The 19,072-nt window shown below is 40.9% G+C and overlaps 1 non-coding gene across 1 annotated transcript; it reads left to right on the forward strand.

The window, feature by feature from the left end:
* The first annotated feature begins 15,879 nt into the window (after nt 1-15,879).
* On the forward strand, nt 15,880-15,985 carry LOC145027984 (small nucleolar RNA R71). Its single transcript, XR_013675744.1, has one exon. It is a non-coding gene; the product is annotated as a small nucleolar RNA R71 (small nucleolar RNA).
* Nucleotides 15,986-19,072: the final 3,087 nt, after the last annotated feature.

Here is a 19,072-nt window from a genome sequence, read left to right on the forward strand (position 1 = left end):
AGGAGGAATATAGATCAAGATTCTCGATCCATCCCGGGGCCACTAAGATGTATTTAGATCTGAAGAGAGATTATTGGTGGCTCTGTATGAAGAGGGATGTGGCTTGGGTAGTGTAGAGGTGCTTGACCTGCCTCTGGGTTAAGGCAGAGCACTAGCATCCACATGGTCCATTACAACCTTTGAACAGGGTAGCATACCGGTTGGAGCTACCTACAGAGTTGAGTCAGATTCATAGCACCTTCCACATGTCCCAGTTGAGGAAGTGCGTAGCCGATGAGATGACGGTAGTGCCCCTAGAGGAGATTCGGGTTGATGCGAGCCTGAATTACATTGAGAGGCCGATCATGATTTTGGATTGAAAGGTGAAGGTTCTGAGGAACAAGGAGGTGGCCCTGGTTCAGGCCAGTGGCAATATCGGAGAGGGTCCAAGATGACTTAGGACCCAGAGTCTGAGATGCGGGAGCTGTATCCAGAGTTATTTTCGGAGCATGACTTCGAGGGTGAAGTATGATTCTAGTTCGGGAGAATTGTAACATCCCAAGTCTAGGTATACCTTGTAACCATTGATCTTTTGAGCACTTGTCCATTTTAGCCCTTTATTGAGAAAGGGTGGTGAATGAGTATGCGGGATGTAAGTGAGTGTACGCTCAACATACTTATATGCGTACTTTTGACGCGAAAACCACCTAGTAAGCTGGGTGTACTAGGCCCATAGTGAAAACCCTAATTTAGGGTGAGTCCCCAATATAAAGGATATGATGGCCTCATTCCTGGCCACCATTCTTAGAAAACAAACCCTATTGTGCCCTAAACCTTCACTCTTAGAGCTTGTGAGTGCATTTGAGAGCCTTTGAGAGTCTTTGTGTGTTCTTGAAGTGAAGATGAAGCTTTGGAGAAGAAGGAGTGAGAGTCCAGGCCCTTGAATCTGAGCATATCTGAGTTGGGAGCTTCATATAGAGGTATAAAGCTTCATGCTTTCTCACTCTTTTGATTTATGTATCATAGTAGAGTATTTTAGGTTTTTGTCCCAAAAGTTGGAGACTTTATGAGATATGGAGCTCCAGAGACTATGATCAACCCCCTTGAGTGTATTTAGTGGTGTAATGTCATAAAAATCGAATCTTAGACGTTGGAATCAAGCCATGCATGAGATATGAGCTTTTTGAGATAAGGGAGTGAATGTTTTGTGTGTTTGTGACCATATCAGCCATGCAAAGACTAAAAGCCACTGACTTTATGGAGTAAGAGCTTTTAGGGAGTCCAGATCTGTTTTATGAGCCAATGTCTTAACTGGTTAAGACCAAATGAGTGAAAAGAGTGCAACTGGGACGTATGCTGGGCATAATCCCAATACGTGCAGCATAGGGCTCAAGCATCCCCGATGACTGCATGGCAGTAGAGTACGGCCAACGTACTCCCCGATGTTGATTTTTGGTTTACTTTTAGGGTTTGGTCAATTTGTGGACTATTAAGCCCATGGAGGGGTAAAATGGTCTTTTACCCTTCTGTGAGTTATAGAAGGGTTAGTCTAGCTTCATGAGAGCCGTTATTAATTAGGGATAATTATCATATGTGTTAGTCGAAGGCTAGATCGGTGATTCAAGTTCGAGGTTATCCGATTCTTACGAGGTGAGTCTTCTCAGTATACCTTACCTAGAGTGGTAATCTATGTATGATTGGAGGGTCTTATGTGCTTATATTTGAGTATTGTGATATCCTGCATTATGCTTATGTGATTTATGCTGTGTATTATTCTGAGCTTAACGAGATAGGGCCGGACGGTCCAATCGAGCTCTGGGAGCGGAGGGTCCCACTGAGACACATTGACCGGAGGGTCTTACTATGTTATAGCCTAGAGTGGCTAATGAGTTGTGAACATGGTTTTTGGGGAACTCACTATGCTTCGTGCTTACCGTGTTATGTGTTATGTGGTTCAGGTACTTCTCAGGATTATGGGAAGGCGCCGGCTTGATTGTACACACATCAGAGCTTGAGTTATGTTTTGAGAGGATCTTGGGGTTGCGATTTATCTTCCAATTCTCTTTCTTCACTCCCTCGACCCGGGCCTCCTTGATCATATCCAAAAATGGAGAGATCACCGTCATCCTCATACAAATATTCCTAATCGGGGACTTTGCCGTCTTGCGGCTCAAAGCATCGACCACTACATTGGCGTTCCCTGGATGATGTAGGATCTCATAATCATAATCCTTTAGCATGTCAAACCACCTCCTCCGTCACATGTTGAGGTTCTGCTGGTCCATCAAATACTTCAAACTCATGAGATCAATTTAGATGGTGCACCGCACTCCATAAAAGTAGTGCCTACAGATCTTGAGGGCGAACACCACTACCCCCAATTCCAGGTCATGAGTGGGGTAATTCACCTCATGAGGCTTCAACTGCCTTGAGGTGTATGCTATCACGTGGCCCCTCTGCATCAGTACTGCGCCTAACCCAGAAATCGGTGCATCATAGTACATTACCAAATCGTCTAAACCCTCGGGTAGTACTAGGATCAGAGCCTCACATAATCTCCATCTCAGGGTCTCAAAAGCGAACTATTGATCCATGCCCCACCGAAATGTCACATTCTTCTTAGTCAAGCAGGTCAATGGCACAACAGTCTTGGAGAAATACTAGATAAATCTACGATAATAGCCCGCTAAACCCAAGAAGCTATGGATCTCAGACGCATTCTTCGATACTTACCACCGCATTACTGCCTCAACCTTGGCTGGATCAACCAAAATGCCCTCATGGTTGATGATTTTCCCCAAAAACTATACCTCTCGTTGCCAAAAATCACAATTGGAGAACTTGGCATACATACTCTCCGCCCTCAGGGTCTCCAATACCTCCCTCAGATGCTGCTTGTGCTGCTCGTTGGTCTTAGAATAGACCAAGATATCATCAATAAAAACGATCACCGACCGATACAATATCAGTCTACATACCCTGTTCATGAGGTCCATGAACGTTCCTGGGGTATTAGTGATCCCAAACGGCATCACCAAAAACTCGTAGTACCCATACCGAGTCCTGAAAGCTGTCTTCGGTATATCCTCATCCCAAATCCGCATCTGATGGTATCCCGACTGAAGATTAATCTTGGAAAACTAAGCTGCACCCTGCAGCAGATCGAACAAATCATCGATCCTTGGCAACGGATAACGGTTTTTCACCGTTAGTTTGTTATGCTCTCGGTAATCAATGCACATCCTGTGTGATCCATCCTTCTTTTTCACGAACAGGATCGGTGCTCCCAACAGGGAACTGCTCGGACGGATAAATCCCCTATCTAGTAGCTCTTGAAGCTGTGTAGATAGCTCCTGCATCTCGGGTGGTGCTAGCCGGTATGGTGCCTTCGCTACCAGAGTGACACCCGACACCAAATCAATGCGAAAATCAACGTACCTCACCAGAGGCACTTCTAACTCTTCGGGAAAAACATCCCTAAAATCCTATATAACTGGTAGACTGCCCACATCCATCGTGGTCTTAACGCTCGTGTCCGAGATATAAGCCAGAAATCCTGTACATCCCTACTGCATAAATCTCCTTGCCCTTGCAGCCGAACAGAGAGTTGGACCCTGCGAGGCCCTCTTACCATGTATAACTAGTTCTCCCCTACTTTGGGTTCGAAGCCTCACCAACTGGCGCTCACAATCAATCATGGCCCCATTAGCCCAAACCAGTACATTCAACAATCACCTTCAACCCTTGCAACGGTATCGAGACTAGATCAACGCGAATCCTCTCGCTAATCACATTTAGGACACAGTCCTGATACACCCTCACAACACTCACAGTGTGGTCATATGCAATCTCTACCTCGAATTAGGAATCCAAAGTTCTCAGCGCATCCCGGAACTTCTTGCTAAGCGCAAGAGACACGATTGATCGGGTAACACCTGAATCAAACAAAACATGAGCCTACATTCCATTGACCAAAAAGGCCCCTATACAAGCACAATGTACACATAAGCAATACAAATACACATAAAGCAGAGAAGAAAAAGTACGTACCAGCCACAACGTCTGGCTCTGCCCATGCCTCCTCGGTAGTCAACTGGAATGCACGACTCTTCACCGCTGGAGTCTCCGCCTTAATAGGGCAGCCATCAGTGATCCTTAAGGTGCCAGAAACAGATGCCACCACTGCTCCTCTTCATCCCTAAAACTTCAGATAATCGGCCTTTTTATGGCCAACCTGGTTGCAACGAAACAGATCAAGCCCTTCTTGGGGCAATCACTGCTCGTGTGGCCCAGTTGTCCACAAGTATAACACACCGGGCCCGACCCCCAGCAGCTCCCACTTTGTGGTTTCCCGCACTTGGCATAGAAACCATAGCCCTACTGGCCCCTAGCCGAAGAATCAGAGGTCTTAGGCTTTTTAGCCTAACCCACAGCCATCTGAACCTGCTTCGGATTCCGCTTGGTGCGGAAGTCCAACTCCATCTCCCGTTCATGGGCCTTCTCCACCATCTCGTTCTGGGTTTTGCTCCCTGTGAAACTCACAAACTCCTGGATATCATCCCTCAACATGGAATGTTACCTCATCCTCCTGATGTCCACATCGGTAGCATAATGTGGGATCAACAGTGCTCGTTCCTGAAACTTGGTGGTGATCTCCGCCACAGTCTCAGTGGTCTGTTGTAGGTCATGAAAATCTCTCACTAGCCATTTCACCTCGATAGGTGGTGCAAACTTCAAATCAAATCACCGAACAAACTTGGCCCATGTCATCTTAGCCATACGACTGCTCCTACCTGACTAGTCACCTCACGCCACCAGTCTCGGGCTCTGTCTCTGAGCATGCATGACATAAAACCCACCTTTGCCTCATCCGGCCAAGAACTCGTGCGCTGGGCATTCTTGATATCTGCCACCCAATGCCGGCTAACAATGGTGTCCCTGACCTTGAATAACTCTGACGCCCCACATGCCTTAAACTCCTAGAACGAGGGAGTTCGGTCCCCAACCCGACCATAACAATCTTGACTCTGAGTGCCCTGAGCCTCTCCTCCATGATCTCCATCACGCCCTCCTTGACCGTCCCAAAGATAACTGGGGCAACCTCAAGAATTCCTCTCATAACCTCAGCTGCGATGAGCTCAGTACCATCGCCCGACCTAGATCCAGATCCTGATCCCCCAACTCCATGTCGTTTCATCACCATACTGTACTGGAATACCATCAAACATAATGATCAGGATGTCCGTAACAAGGATCTTCCCACACTGGTCCTCTGTAGAGCTCCCAGTTCTAAAATTGGTTTGGGTACAGGTCATATGCTTTCAGTAGTATGGTCCCAATACTACCTTCCACACCTACCTTTACCTTTCCCCAAGGCTCTACCTGATAACTCCAATTCGTTCCAAAATAAACCATATCCCACAGAATACCGCATATCTCAAATCCTAGGTTGTCCTAAGATTTTCTCTACTCACATCAATCATACTGATCATAACAGATTGCCTTTATGCATGCAAATTATACACAGAAATGGATCAAATAGACTTTCGAATAAAAGATTCTACCCTAGGACCACAACCAGAAGGGAAGCAGGAAATAAGGCCAAACCAATCATTCTAAGGCTATAAGCTCCTAACCGTATACAATTTTAAAAGCATACACATAGCAAATTCCATACGATCATCAAAGCTTAAATATCAGTATAAAATGGATAACACATTGGGAAACTACTTACTTGGCCTGTATGATCACGCACGTTGCACTCTCATCATTTCCTTTCATTTAAAGCTGTAACTTTTATTTTATTTTTTTGAAAACAATTTTATCATTTCCTTAGTTTGATTCCTGTAACACCCGAGAGTGTGCCCGAAGCCCTCAAACCAAGGCTCTGATACCAACTTGTAACGACCCAATTTTTTCAAAAGAAAATTTTCATTTTTGATTAACCAAACACATTTCCAAAAATCACAAAATCAAAATATAATTGTTTAAAAAGCATATCAATTTCAACTTTTATTTCAAAACATCAGAGTGTCCCAAAAATGTCTGAGAGAGTGCACACCGCGCCATCACGCATTGCCTTTGCCCTTGGGATCAGAAGTACCTAAAGCAAATCCACAACTGTAAGCTAATGCTTAGTGAGTTCCCTAGAGCATACCACACATATACTCCACATATCACATATCATATTAGCCATGGAGCTACATATATCACATAAGCCATGCATATAGACATTTAGGGATGCCGTGTAAACCTTCCAAGGCCTTACACCAAGCACCACAGGAAACCCCTACATGGTCTTTGCTAGCCGCCACAGGAACCCCCACGTGGTCTTGGCGAATTGCTACGGAAATCCCCACGCGGTCTACACAAGTCATGAAAATATCATACGAGCTAAACAAGTAAGCATACTGAGATTCCATGGAAACCCTCCAAATACTTATACTAGATGCCATGGGAACCTCCTCATGGTCTTAATATACTGCCACGCGAACCTCCTGGGGTCTTTCATTCAAATATCCTAGCAACATATCACACAACCAACTATCATACTTTATAATAATAAATGGGCCGGCCTCGGTGCATTAGACCCATTGGTATGGTGAGAAGACTCACCTCTGACTGAAGAATCTGATAGCTGCTCTCCAAACAGTCTGTAAAAACATCCATGCTAAAAAATAATAACATTATTCAATGTTAGGATCAAACACCATCTAACTGGAGAACCCAAATCCCTAAGTCCTTTCACAATGGCCCAAAAAGTCTTCCTAAGTTAATGGGCTCAAAGTCCATATCAAAAAGCATTAATGAGCCTCATGGCCCAATATAGCCCAACCATAACATCCATGACCCAAAACAGATAAACTAGCCCACTAACCCCAAAATGTGTCCAGTCCCAATGGCTCATTGGGGCCCAAAAGTGTGACAACCTGAAATTTCTATCTTGTACAACCATTCAATTCAATCAAAGTTAGACTCATTTCTGATATCTTTAGCTTTGTTTAGAGTATATTTGAGTGTTCTAAGCCTAGTACATTCAAGGTTTGGGTTTAGGGATGAGTTATCTTAAGTTCATCGAGTTGCATTCAAGCCAAACACTCCTTCAAGAGGAGTGTACGTCCATACACATGGGTGTACGGCCGTACGCTTAATGTGACCGTGAACTCATGCCCATAGATGAGTTATTCCTTCATTACTCTTCATTCCTCACACATCCTAGTCAAGAAAAGTCAATTCCCTCTCAACTATCATTAAGCATTTCACCTTGATCTTCAAAAATGTAAGCATTCCTTCCATCTATTAACTGTTATCCTTTTTGATCTAGTATCACCTTTTGATTTCATCCCTGAAATTCATCTTTTTGGATAGATCTTCAAGTATTCATCACTTTCACCAAGAACACCAAGAATACCTACTAGTTCTTGGGCCGTGAACTCCATAGGAAACTTCAAAAGTATGAGTATCACTTCCATCTTCTAGTTAGCTAGAGAAACACTTAATTCCAAGCCTTAAATCATCATACAATGCAAGAACTTCAAGGGTGTACGGCCATACACACCTCATATGGTCGCAAACCCTTGTTTAGTGCATGTTTTGGCCTCAAACTCATCTTATGTCCCAACATAGGATCATGAACACATAATGGATACTAGATAGGGCCGTAAAACACCTCCTTTGCATGTTCTTCAATGAGTGTGCGACCATAAACTCCATGACCGTACACCACATTGGCCGTGCACATCTTGGCCGTACACACCGTAGTGTGGCTGTAAACCCGTTTGATGCAATCACATGTGATTGTAACTAAGAGAACATACACTACACTATAAAAAGAGAACATACTATACACTAGAACAGAGAGAACATACAATACACTAAGACATACTATACAAACACTAGAATACTATAACATTAATGTGTGTCACTACTTCATGGCATGGCAATTTACTGTTGTGTCACATTTTGCAACCAGAGTCTCTTGGAGGGAGATCATGAACTTGTGTATAGATCTATAGGGGATTCATCATCCTACACCTTGCTGCTAGCTACAGTGGGACCTGCAGGTCTACGGGTGACGAATGTCATTCCATTTTCGACATCTTTGATCATCGTGTTTTACTAGTCAATCAAGTATGGTTACAACCTCATCACATTTTACCTTAATTACACAAACTATTTAAGGTAGTTAGTACATTGGTAGTTACTCATATACAATACTACAATACATCTTTATGTTCCCATTGCATTCCCATTGTGATCTTCTCACATAAACGGTAATGTAAACTATATTTTGGTAATGATAGTCATACTTGGGAAAAGCATTCACTTTTACAAAAGAACAAACATACATAACATTCGGGTTTTGGTAGAAGACTACATTTCATAATAAAGTAGAAAATATAGGATTTCTAGGAGATACAACAATCACATCAAACTCTTACAAAGATTTACAATAAACATTTACAAACACTTTCATACAAAACAGTGACACTAAAATACTTATGAACTCACCAGCTTAAATGCTGGTCTACTCTTTCAAAATAACTTGTATTCTCAGGTCACCAGTAGGCAGGTACACTGGACCAGGTTTTGAGAAGATGGAGCTCATACAAGACTCGTCTTTATTTTGATTATTCATTTTTGGTGTCTTTCAAACTATACACAGAACACACTTGTATTAAATTATACTATTAATGCAATGGATGATGTTGTTGCTTGTTTTCTATTATGCACTGTTTTGATACTGTACATGACGTCCTACGCCCCAGAACGTTTCCGCCGTTCTAGTTTTGGGGTCTGACGGATTGGTATTAGAGATTTGTTTATAGTGAATTGAGTATATTAACCAATAAAAGATATATAAACTATAAAAACTGATGTGCACAATATTACCCACTAATTTTAATATTTATAACCTAACAAACTTAGACTAACTATGCACTTATAGGCAGTGTACCTAGTCAGATTACAGTATAGCTTAGGTAAGTCGGGTGTCGATCACAGGGAACGGTGTTCTAATTTAATATATTTACTATTAAATTAACCTAGTTTATTAACAAGTTTAAAAGGGGTTTTATCTGGTTTTACAAGATCAGATGAACTTAAATCAAAGTCAATAAATAAAAACACACTCTTGTTTAGTTTGAATCCACTTCTCCCTTATTAACTAATTCATGTCAAACCATGTATGTTCACACATAATTAAACACAGAACTAGTTATGAATGTAAATGTGCTATGTAAGATTTGTAATATAAACGCAATTATAGTCACAATACACGCTCTCTAACACAGCTAAGCTCTATTTATTCTAATTACTACCTAAGATTGGTCAATCCTAGCTCTAACAATTCAATGTTCACTAAATCATTAGGTAAACAAGTTCATGTAGTTTAATGGTCACTAAGCTACACAGAGCATGCAATCAAGCATTTAGAGAAACAAACAATAGCATGCTAGGTTATACAAATTAAACACAAGCAATTTTTACCAACTAGAATTAATCCATAAACATTTAACTATTCATAAGTTTAAAGCTTCATCTAGCTAAACAAGAGTTGCTAGATTCAGCTGCTCATCATAGCAACTAAACCTACACAGCTAAAAATAATGAAAGACTTGTTCTTAATTAACTAAAATATTAACCTCTATTCTTTTTGGTGTTGAAAGCCTCTTCCAGAACTTTTCTTCTGCTCTGAATCGCCTCATGGAACTCCTTTCTTTTTGCCCAAAAAGTTCCCCTTCATAATAATCAGGAGCACTTAAATAGTCTCCAAAAACCCGCGCCACATCGTGGCCAGCTGTGCCATGTCGTGGGCTTCAAGCTATCCGTATCCTCCAAGGAAATCCTCCATGTCGCGATGTCTATCTTCTGGAAATCCCATGCCACGTCATGGGCTTCATTGCCACATCGTGAATTCAATGTTTATCGTGATTTTCTTCTTTTCTTGCCTTTCAAGCCTCCCATGTTCCACATATTGTCACTTTTGGTCCCTCTCTTCGAAAATCCTTTATATTGACTGAAAATAACAATTTAAAGTCATAAGTATCATTATTCTAAACATATTATCAATTTATTAATAAAAATGTACTTAAATATTGCCTAAAAAATAGGTATAAATATGGCAATATCAAAATACCCCACACTTAGGCTTTGCTTGCCCTCAAGCAAATTTAAACTTAATTCTTAATTACTAACACCACACAGAACAATCCGACTCTAGTTCAGCCATTATGCCAAGACCTCAACGCATGTATTTGTGTCTAAAATTTTCCTATAGTACCCCCCATACTTTAAATACTCACAATCTTCATAAACACTCGCCCATTTTTCCGAACAATGTTCATTTTATGCAACCCTCCGAAACCATCCGCATAAAACCTCCTTATCCTTAAGGTATTTTTAGTTGAGCAACCTAAGCATACATAATCTAGAATTACAATCATTGATACCACTATGGAGCTCTTTTGAATTCTTCACTTTCTGGACATTTGATTTTTGATTTCTTTGAATTCACCACCTTATTTGATTTGATTTCTGGTATCTTCAACTTTTGAATTTCTTGGAATTTTGATCTTTTGATCTTCACACTTTAACTTTGATGCTCCAAAAATTCTTCAAACTTTTTTCGTAATTCTCTCTCTCTCTCTCTCTCTCTCTCTCTCTCTCTCTCTCTCTCTTTATTACATGTACCTTACTTTTTTCACTCAAAACCTACATGCTTAAGCAGAGGCGCTCAACCTCAACCTTTATTGGTTCATGATAATAATTTTCCTGGATACATTTCAGGTTTAGGCTGCTAAACATATTGCATCCTTCAAACTGAGCGAGGTTATGTTTTTGTTCCATTATTTCACTAAAATAAGGGAGGCCACAAATGCACTATAACGTGTATTGGCTCAACTAAACATTTGAACTTTCATCGGATCATCCCACATAACACTAGCAATTAAGTCAAATTATTATTACTAGATTCCAATTATTAAAAATTTCAATTTCTATGATTATCTAGCAATTTACTTTTTCTACCCCTACTCCACACTTATTTCCTACGATGCCCTCATTGTATGCATAAAAATAAATCAAAATTAAAGAAAAGGGAGAAAAAGGAATAGACTCCCCTGGGATAGTGGCGTGGACATCTCCAAAAGTGTGGAAAACGTGCATCTTTAATATGGACTTCCAAAAATAGAAACTTGGTGTAGAACTGGGTGAATATGTAAATAAACCCGAACATGACTCGAAACTTCAATTCTTCAAAGTGGGTGTTTGGAAGTAAAAATATGGGCAATGATAAACTGTGACACGTCGTGGCAGGTGACTGACCACGTCGTGATATGGGATGAAAGCGCGAACACCAAACTTCTTAATGTCTTCAAATTACATGAGTGCCACGACGTGGCGCAAGGAGCCCACGTAGTGGAAACTGGACATCCGAAAAAAAAAATTGTCTTGCTTCTTTGATGCATCCTAGCAGCTTGACCAATGTCTAAATGGTTTAAGACGCTTCTATGTAAATATACTTCCCCACTGTAACCTCTCTCCTACTAATATACCCCACACTTATCTAGAATTGTGGGTTCCGACTCACGACTTTAAGCTTCCTTGACACGACTCGAAAGTTAACCTTATATGCTCCTTAGAATTCCAATGCTAATCTGAAAAATGGGTAACCCAAAAGAAAGAGTAACATCATAGTAAAATAATGTTGTATATTACGCACCAAGTTCAAACATAAAAAACGAAAAACTAGCCAAAAACAAAATAAAAAGAAAATAAAATCAATCATCATCTTGATCTTGCGCTCCACTCGACCCTGCCCCATCATTCTGCGGACGCCATAGCTCCTCCCATGTCGGAAAATAAGGATATTGTGGTGGCATAGAAGGTGGTCGGGTCACACCCAAATGCGAATAAATACTCTCAGTAAGTTGGCTATGGTAAATGGAATGCCCCTGTAGATTATCCAAATACGTTCCCACCTGACTCTGAAAAGGGTCGGTGCGCACTCCCTGCACATACTGTGAAGCAGCACGCTCTCTCTCGACTTCACCTCTAGCTCGCATATTCTGATGCCGCGGTCTGGCTGGTGGCTGCTGTCGTTGTTGCACCTCCTCTTCCTCGTCATCTATCGGCGGTATCACAAAACGACCCCCGATATTCACCACCGCTCGCATAACTCCCAAGACTTGAATGGTCAAATCTGTGACCGGGAATCGAGTAAGATTCCTCACAAAGTCATGGGTCAAAATATGATATGACCTAGCAAAGCGAGTAACCAAATGCCCCCCTGTAATCGGGCTCCCGGGCCTAGAATTGGCCGCTTTCTTCACCATGAACCTCACCAACATATAAGGTAAATCACAGCAAACTCCCGGAGTAATAAGAGTCCATAAATAAAATAGATTCTGAATTGGGACTTTATCACCATGATGCTTGTGATTGATTGAAAAAGTGATAAGGCGGTGTAAAAATCGGAAAACAGGATTCCGAATTTGTGACTCACTCGAGTCACGAGTGTTGTACTCATGGCTAGAAATGCCGCGCCAGAACTGCACATCCATAACACCGGGAGCAAAATCCCAAACGCATCCAAGCAAGAACGGTATGAAAAACGGAGATTGCGTCTCCACTTCGGTATAGAGGCCCATACGCCAAGTAAATTCCCGAAGACTACACTCTCTATAAACACCACCCAAACAAAACACAAGTGCCCGGTTGTAGGTGAAATCAAGGGTGCATTCCTCGAAGCATACGGTAGAGAAAAACTGCACCGATAATTCCCGGTATACGGGTTCTTGAATGGCAAATAAATTCCTCCACCCGTGAAAAGTGAAAGAAAATTGATCTCCGACATATGTCTTCGACCAATAACGTTCCAACTTAGCTACCATTCCTACTCCACCAAGCCATCCCCAATCGATAATTAGCGCTATTGCAAACTCCCTATTGTAGAGCCATCCAACTCGATTCTCGTAAGTAGTTAACAACGGTCGAGGAATGTTTTTAGGAAACTGGTATAAGGGATGTATACTTGCTACATCTATCGGGTTTTCCTCCTATTGAATAGCTCGTCGTGGTCCCATTTATGCATACAAAATCAAACCAAAACAACAAACATCCAAAACATTAAAACAATCTAATCTGTCTACCAGAAGTCACGACGTGGCCAGGCTATGCCACGTCGTGGGCTGCAGTCGGTCACAGTTCTGGGATCGGTCCTTTTGTATGCCATTTCTACCAAAATTAATGCTTGGGGTTTGTTCCTATGGACATTTAAGGGACATGCAACCTAGAATCAACAACTAGTTCCACCCAATTTCGTGAATCACATAAACCCTAACCATGAAAATTTAAAATTAGAAGAACTAACTACAAATAATGAGTAGAACACATACCAAGTAGATTAATTGACAAGATCTTGCAAGGAAATTGAAAGTAGCTTAAGAAATTGGCTGTGGGGCTTGTTGTTCCCGTTTGTGCGGCAGTTTCAAGTGGGGATGAGGATTATTGGTCAAAGGGTTTTAAGGAAATGGTCCCCCCCTGATTTTTTAAAGGCCACCATGTGGCTGGCTATGCCCACGTCGTGGACCTTAAATATGTTTTCTAGTCCCGTGTTTTCATTTTGGCCCACGACGTGGCTGGCTATGCCCACGTCGTGGCAACTGCCCAGTTGCAAAATTTTAATAAAATCTCACATGTTAACTAATTAATTTGCATTTCATTTATTAATTAAAGTCCCCTACAGCCAATTCTCTACTAATTATCAGTTATTAGACGATGAGTTGATGTCTTTCCTAATTAAAAAAAATTAAAAGAAAAGAAAATGCAAACCAAACTCGGGTTGCCTCACGAGAGGCGCTTCTTTTTTTTGGAGTCTTGAGCCGGACTCCGTGCCTTCTACGTTGAATCTTCTGAAGAATCCACCAGTGAGATCTTTTGTTCCTTGAACCGCCGCTTGTAAGCTTGAACCCGCCTATTATATGCCTTCTTTGAATTCTCCTTTTTAGTTTTTCCCTATTCTTCAAGCTTGCGTTTTGTGCCCTTAGTTTGTTCCTTGCACTCCATAACATCCTCCACTTCTTTCACCACCGGCTTTGTTACTCTTGAAGTGACCTCTTCTTCATCACTTGTCATTTCCTCATCCTCTTTGCTCTCCCAAGAAGGCGGACTCTTGTAAGCTATGACTTCAATCAAATATGGAACAGATGCCCTCGGTTTTGCTCTTTTGACTTGATGAACTCCCTTTATCTCTTCTTCCATAAGCTTTTCCAGTTCTTCTAGTTCATTCTCTCCATTAATTGGGAACACCTCTTCTTTATCTTCTTGAAAGTCATCTTTTATCCCAAAAACTTCTTGTTCATCTCCAACCCTCAAAGTGAGCTTAGACTCGCAGATATCAACAAGAGCTCCAGCAGTGTTAAGCAATGGACGCCCAAGGATTAATGGAGCATCTGGGTCTTCTTTCATGTCCAAGACTACAAAGTCTATTGGAAAAACAAATTTTCCAATTTTTACCAAAATATCCTCCACTATGCCTCGGGGTTGTGTCACCGAATGATTCGCCATGTGAATCTTCATTTTTGTAGCCTTCATCTTCTGAATCTCCAATTTTTGATAAAATGAAAAAGACATCAAATTAATGCTAGCCCCAAAATCGGCTAAAGCATTAACCTTCATTTTATTTCCGAACTCACATGGAAGAGTGAGGCGTCAAGGATCCCCCATCTTTTCTGGTGTTTCTCCTAACGCAACTTTTGAAGTTTGTTCACTTAGAATCACTGTAGACTGCTTCTTTAATTGCCTTCGTGTGTCTATCAAATCTTGCAGTAATTTCTGGTTCTCGGGAGCTTTGGATAAGGACTCGACAAAGGGAGTATTAATTGGGATCCCCTTTACATGCTTTACAAACTCTAAATGCTCCTTCTCCACTGGATTAAGTGCGGCTCGGGTGGGAAATGGCAAAGGTGGCTGATAAGCTGGAACGGGCTCACAGGATTTTTGATCAGACATGCACCACGTCGTGGCTATTGGAGTGCCACGTCGTGGCGAAGCTGGTTCAACAACTTCTTCACTTTCGAACTTTAACTTCTTTGGTTTTGGATCGGGCTGCTGTGGTTCTTCTTCCAATGCCTCCAGGAATTCAGAGATAGCTTCTGCTTCAATATCGATGGACATTACGTGAGATTGGGTCTTTACTTCGGGATTCTTCGGGGATAATTGTTCCTGAACTAGAGTGGCTAGTTGACCAAATTGTACTTCAAGGTTATGGATGGAGGCTTGCTGATTCTTTATCAATGTTTGTTGTTCCATAATGGCAGAATCAGTGGCATCGTGTCTCTTTTCCGAAGCTTCCATAAACTTCATCAAAATGGTCTCTAGGTCAGGTTTCTTCTCGGCTGGTGGCTGCTCCTTTTGATAAAAGCCTCGACCTGTCTGCCTATACTTCTCTTCTTTTTGCTTCTTATACTCTTCGTATGGCAGCCACTCCTTCTTCGGTTTCCTCCAGTCCTCATCATATTTATCCCTACTAGAGTAGCACACTTGAGCTTTCCTGTTCCTAAAATCATCTACATTGCAGTCCTTGGTCAAGTGTGGACCACTACATCTCTCGCAACCCACTCATATGGCATGTTTTAACTGGTCCATTTGTGTTATCCTTTGATCCATATTATTTAGCATGGCTATTACAGCTGCTATTTCTTCAGTGTGGGCCCTCCACTGCCTTTGATTCCATCTTGCCTAGGGTTGTGGTATTCGTGAGAGTGCTTCGCGAATTCTTCAATCAACTCCTTGACCTCCCTTGGATTTTTCTTTGTTAATGGTCCTTAAGAGTCAAGGAGTTGTCTCATCATAACGTTGACCCCATCATAGAAAATTGAGATCTCTTGTTGCACATTTAGATCATGCTGAGGGCAATTTCTGAGCAAGCCCTTGTGCCGCCCCATGCTTCGTATAATGACTCCCCCGTCTGTTGCTCAAAGTTGGCTATTGCCTTCTTGAGTTTGGCTATCTTGGATGGTGGGCAAAACTGGTCCAGGAATTGCTCACGCATTTGAGTCCAAGTGGTGATTGTACCTGGTGGAAGTGATTTTAACCACTCCTTAGCAGCTCCTTTGAAAGTGACGGGAAGCATCCTAAGCAAGACTGTGTTTCTGTTGACATTTGAGATGTTGAAGTAATCCGCAATGTAATTGACTTCATCTAGATGCTTAAAAGCATCCTCATGATCTTTCCCAAAAAATGGGATATGCTTCTGTGCAGTCAATATGTGTCCCTTCAACTCGAATTTGGCAGTGGAAGGTATTGCGGGTTGGACTAAACCGGGACCCACATCTTCTCGGATCCGCTTCTTGTAAGCTCCCATGGACATCTCTTCAATTGCTTCCATCTCGTTCCTTGGCTCGTTCTCGGGTTCGCTCGTGTGTTCTTCAAATTCCTGCTCGGTACCACGTTCAGACTCGATTTGGATGGGCGTATGATCCAAATGCTCAAGATTGCTCTTGTGCCTCGCAGATGAACTTGACTCTCCTTTCTTCTTTCCCGACTTCCTAGAAAAGGCTGACTTCAATTCTTGTAAGGGCGTCTTCTTCTTGTGAAGTGCAAACTCGGGATCTTCAAATGGTGGCACCAAGTGTGTGTTTGAGCTTCTGGTCATGAAGTCCTGCAACTTGCTAAACTAAAAACATAAAATTGAACTAAAATAAGAAAAACTAACTACAAATTAAAAATAAGATTTTTTTTTCTTTTAACGTTCCACGTCGTGGGCAGTATATGGCCACGTCGTGGACTCTGTGATTAACAGATTTTTTTATTTTTTTTATTTTGCTGAAAAATTAACTTTTTGTGGTTTTTATTCCACAAGAAGGATCGATTAATTTAATGCAAATAAATAAGCTAAAAAACTAAGCCGTTCCCCGGCAACGGCGCCAAAAACTTGATGTGCACAAAAGTACCCACTAATTTTAATATTTATAACCTAACAAACTTAGACTAACTATGCACTTATAGGCGGTGTACCTAGTCAGATTACAGTATAGCTTAGGTAAGTCGGGTGTCGATCACAGGGAACGGTGTTCTAATTTAATATATTTACTATTAAATTAACCTAGTTTATTAACAAGTTTAAAAGGGGTTTTATCTGGTTTTACAAGATCAGATGAACTTAAATCAAAGTCAATAAATAAAAACACACTCTTGTTTAGTTTGAATCCACTTCTCCCTTATGACTAGCTAATGATTACAGATTATTAAGTTGGTTTTTTAGTTATATTAGTAATTTAGTTCTAACTTACCCATAATTAACTAATTCATGTCAAACAATGTATGTTCACACATAATTGAACATAGAACTAATTATGAATGTAAATATGCTATGTAAGATTTGTAATATAAACGCAATTATAGTCACAATACACGCTCTCTAACACAACTAAGCTCTATTTATTCTAATTACTAACTAAGATTGGTCAATCCTAAATCTAACAATTCAATGTTCACTAAATCATTAGGTAAACAAGTTCATGCAGTTTAATGGTCACTAAGCTACACAGAACATGCAATCAAGCAATTAGAAAAACAAACAATAGCATGCTAGGTTATACAAATCAAACACAAGCAATTTTTACCAACTAGAAGTAATCCGTAAACATTTAACTATTCATAAGTTTAAAGCTTCATCTATCTAAACAAGAGTAGCTAGATTCAGCTGCTCATCATAGCAACTAAACCTACACAGCTAAAAATAATGAAATACATGTTCTTAATTAACTAAAATATTAACCTCTATTCTTTTTGGTGTTGAAAGCCTCTTCAAGAACTTTTCTTCTGCTCTGAATCGCCTCATGGAACTCCTTTGTTTCTGCCCAAAAAGTTCCCCTTCGTAATAATCAGGAGCACTTAAATAGTATCCAAAAACCCGCGCCACGTCGTGGCCAGCTGTGCCACATCGTGGGCTTCAAGCTATCCGTATCCTCCAAGGAAATCCTCCATGTCGCGATGTCTGTCTTCTGGAAATCTCATGCCACGTCGTGGGCTTGATCGCCACGTCGTGAATTCAGTGTTTATCGTGATTTTCTTCTTTTCTTGCCTTTCAAGCCTCTCTTCGAAAATCCTTTATATTGACTGAAAATAACAATTTAAAGTCATAAGTATCATTATTCTAAACATATTATCAATTTATGAATAAAAATGTACTTAAATATTGCCTAAAAAATAGGTATAAATATGGCAATATCAAACACACCGGGATTAAATACTCTGAGCAAGAGTTTATAGTTTTAAATAATAAAATATTTAACCGAAGTATACATACTTGTATTCATACTAAAATCAGTGTCACTAGGATAGAACAAAAGTTTTGCGGTTGTTGGACAACACAAGTAGGCTTGGGGACATATAATCAGATCTGGGAGTGATATAGTCTGATCAACTATATCTTTCCGAGAAGTGATTAACATGTGCCTAGGAATGGTTGTGGTGTTGCAGCAAGTCTAAAAACTTACCAACACTACTACAATGAAAACTTTTGAACATAACATAAACTTAAAATACTACAGGAGTATTTTGTGTTACTATAAATACTTATTTGAGAACTAAAGGTCTTTACTAGTAGGTAAATAGTTGCTAAGTGGATACACTAAGGTTATATGTGACTAAGGTGTCATAGGCTTAGAATATGTGATCTTTGCTTTATTTCTTATTCCTTGTTTGGTTGTGGATTTGGAGTTAGGGTCACTTATTCGAAGGTCTTTCCTGTTTTGATTACATATGACTGGTATGTACTACGCAAGTATTGAAGTAACTGGTAAGGATCATCCTATAATTATCTTAAGTAGTACGTCTATTAATTATTTCTTTTACCCCTATTCTCGCATAGATAATATGGCTGGATTCAATCTCCCTGACGACCCGTACTTTCCCAACCAAGGTAATGGTGGATAGCTCGATGCAGAGCTAGAAGAGAATCATCTGATCCCTTTGGTTGACGAATTCATAGAAAACTTTCCAAATGATTCTGACTCCGAGCCAGACGTCAATGATCTGCCCCTGGTAGCTCTAATCCCGAATCCTAACCCGCGTCCAACCTTTCAAG

The sequence above is a fragment of the Lactuca saligna genome, chromosome 1, assembly GCF_052625555.1.
Source record: "Lactuca saligna cultivar CGN05327 chromosome 1, ASM5262555v1, whole genome shotgun sequence".
NCBI classification, from domain to species: domain Eukaryota; kingdom Viridiplantae; phylum Streptophyta; class Magnoliopsida; order Asterales; family Asteraceae; genus Lactuca; species Lactuca saligna.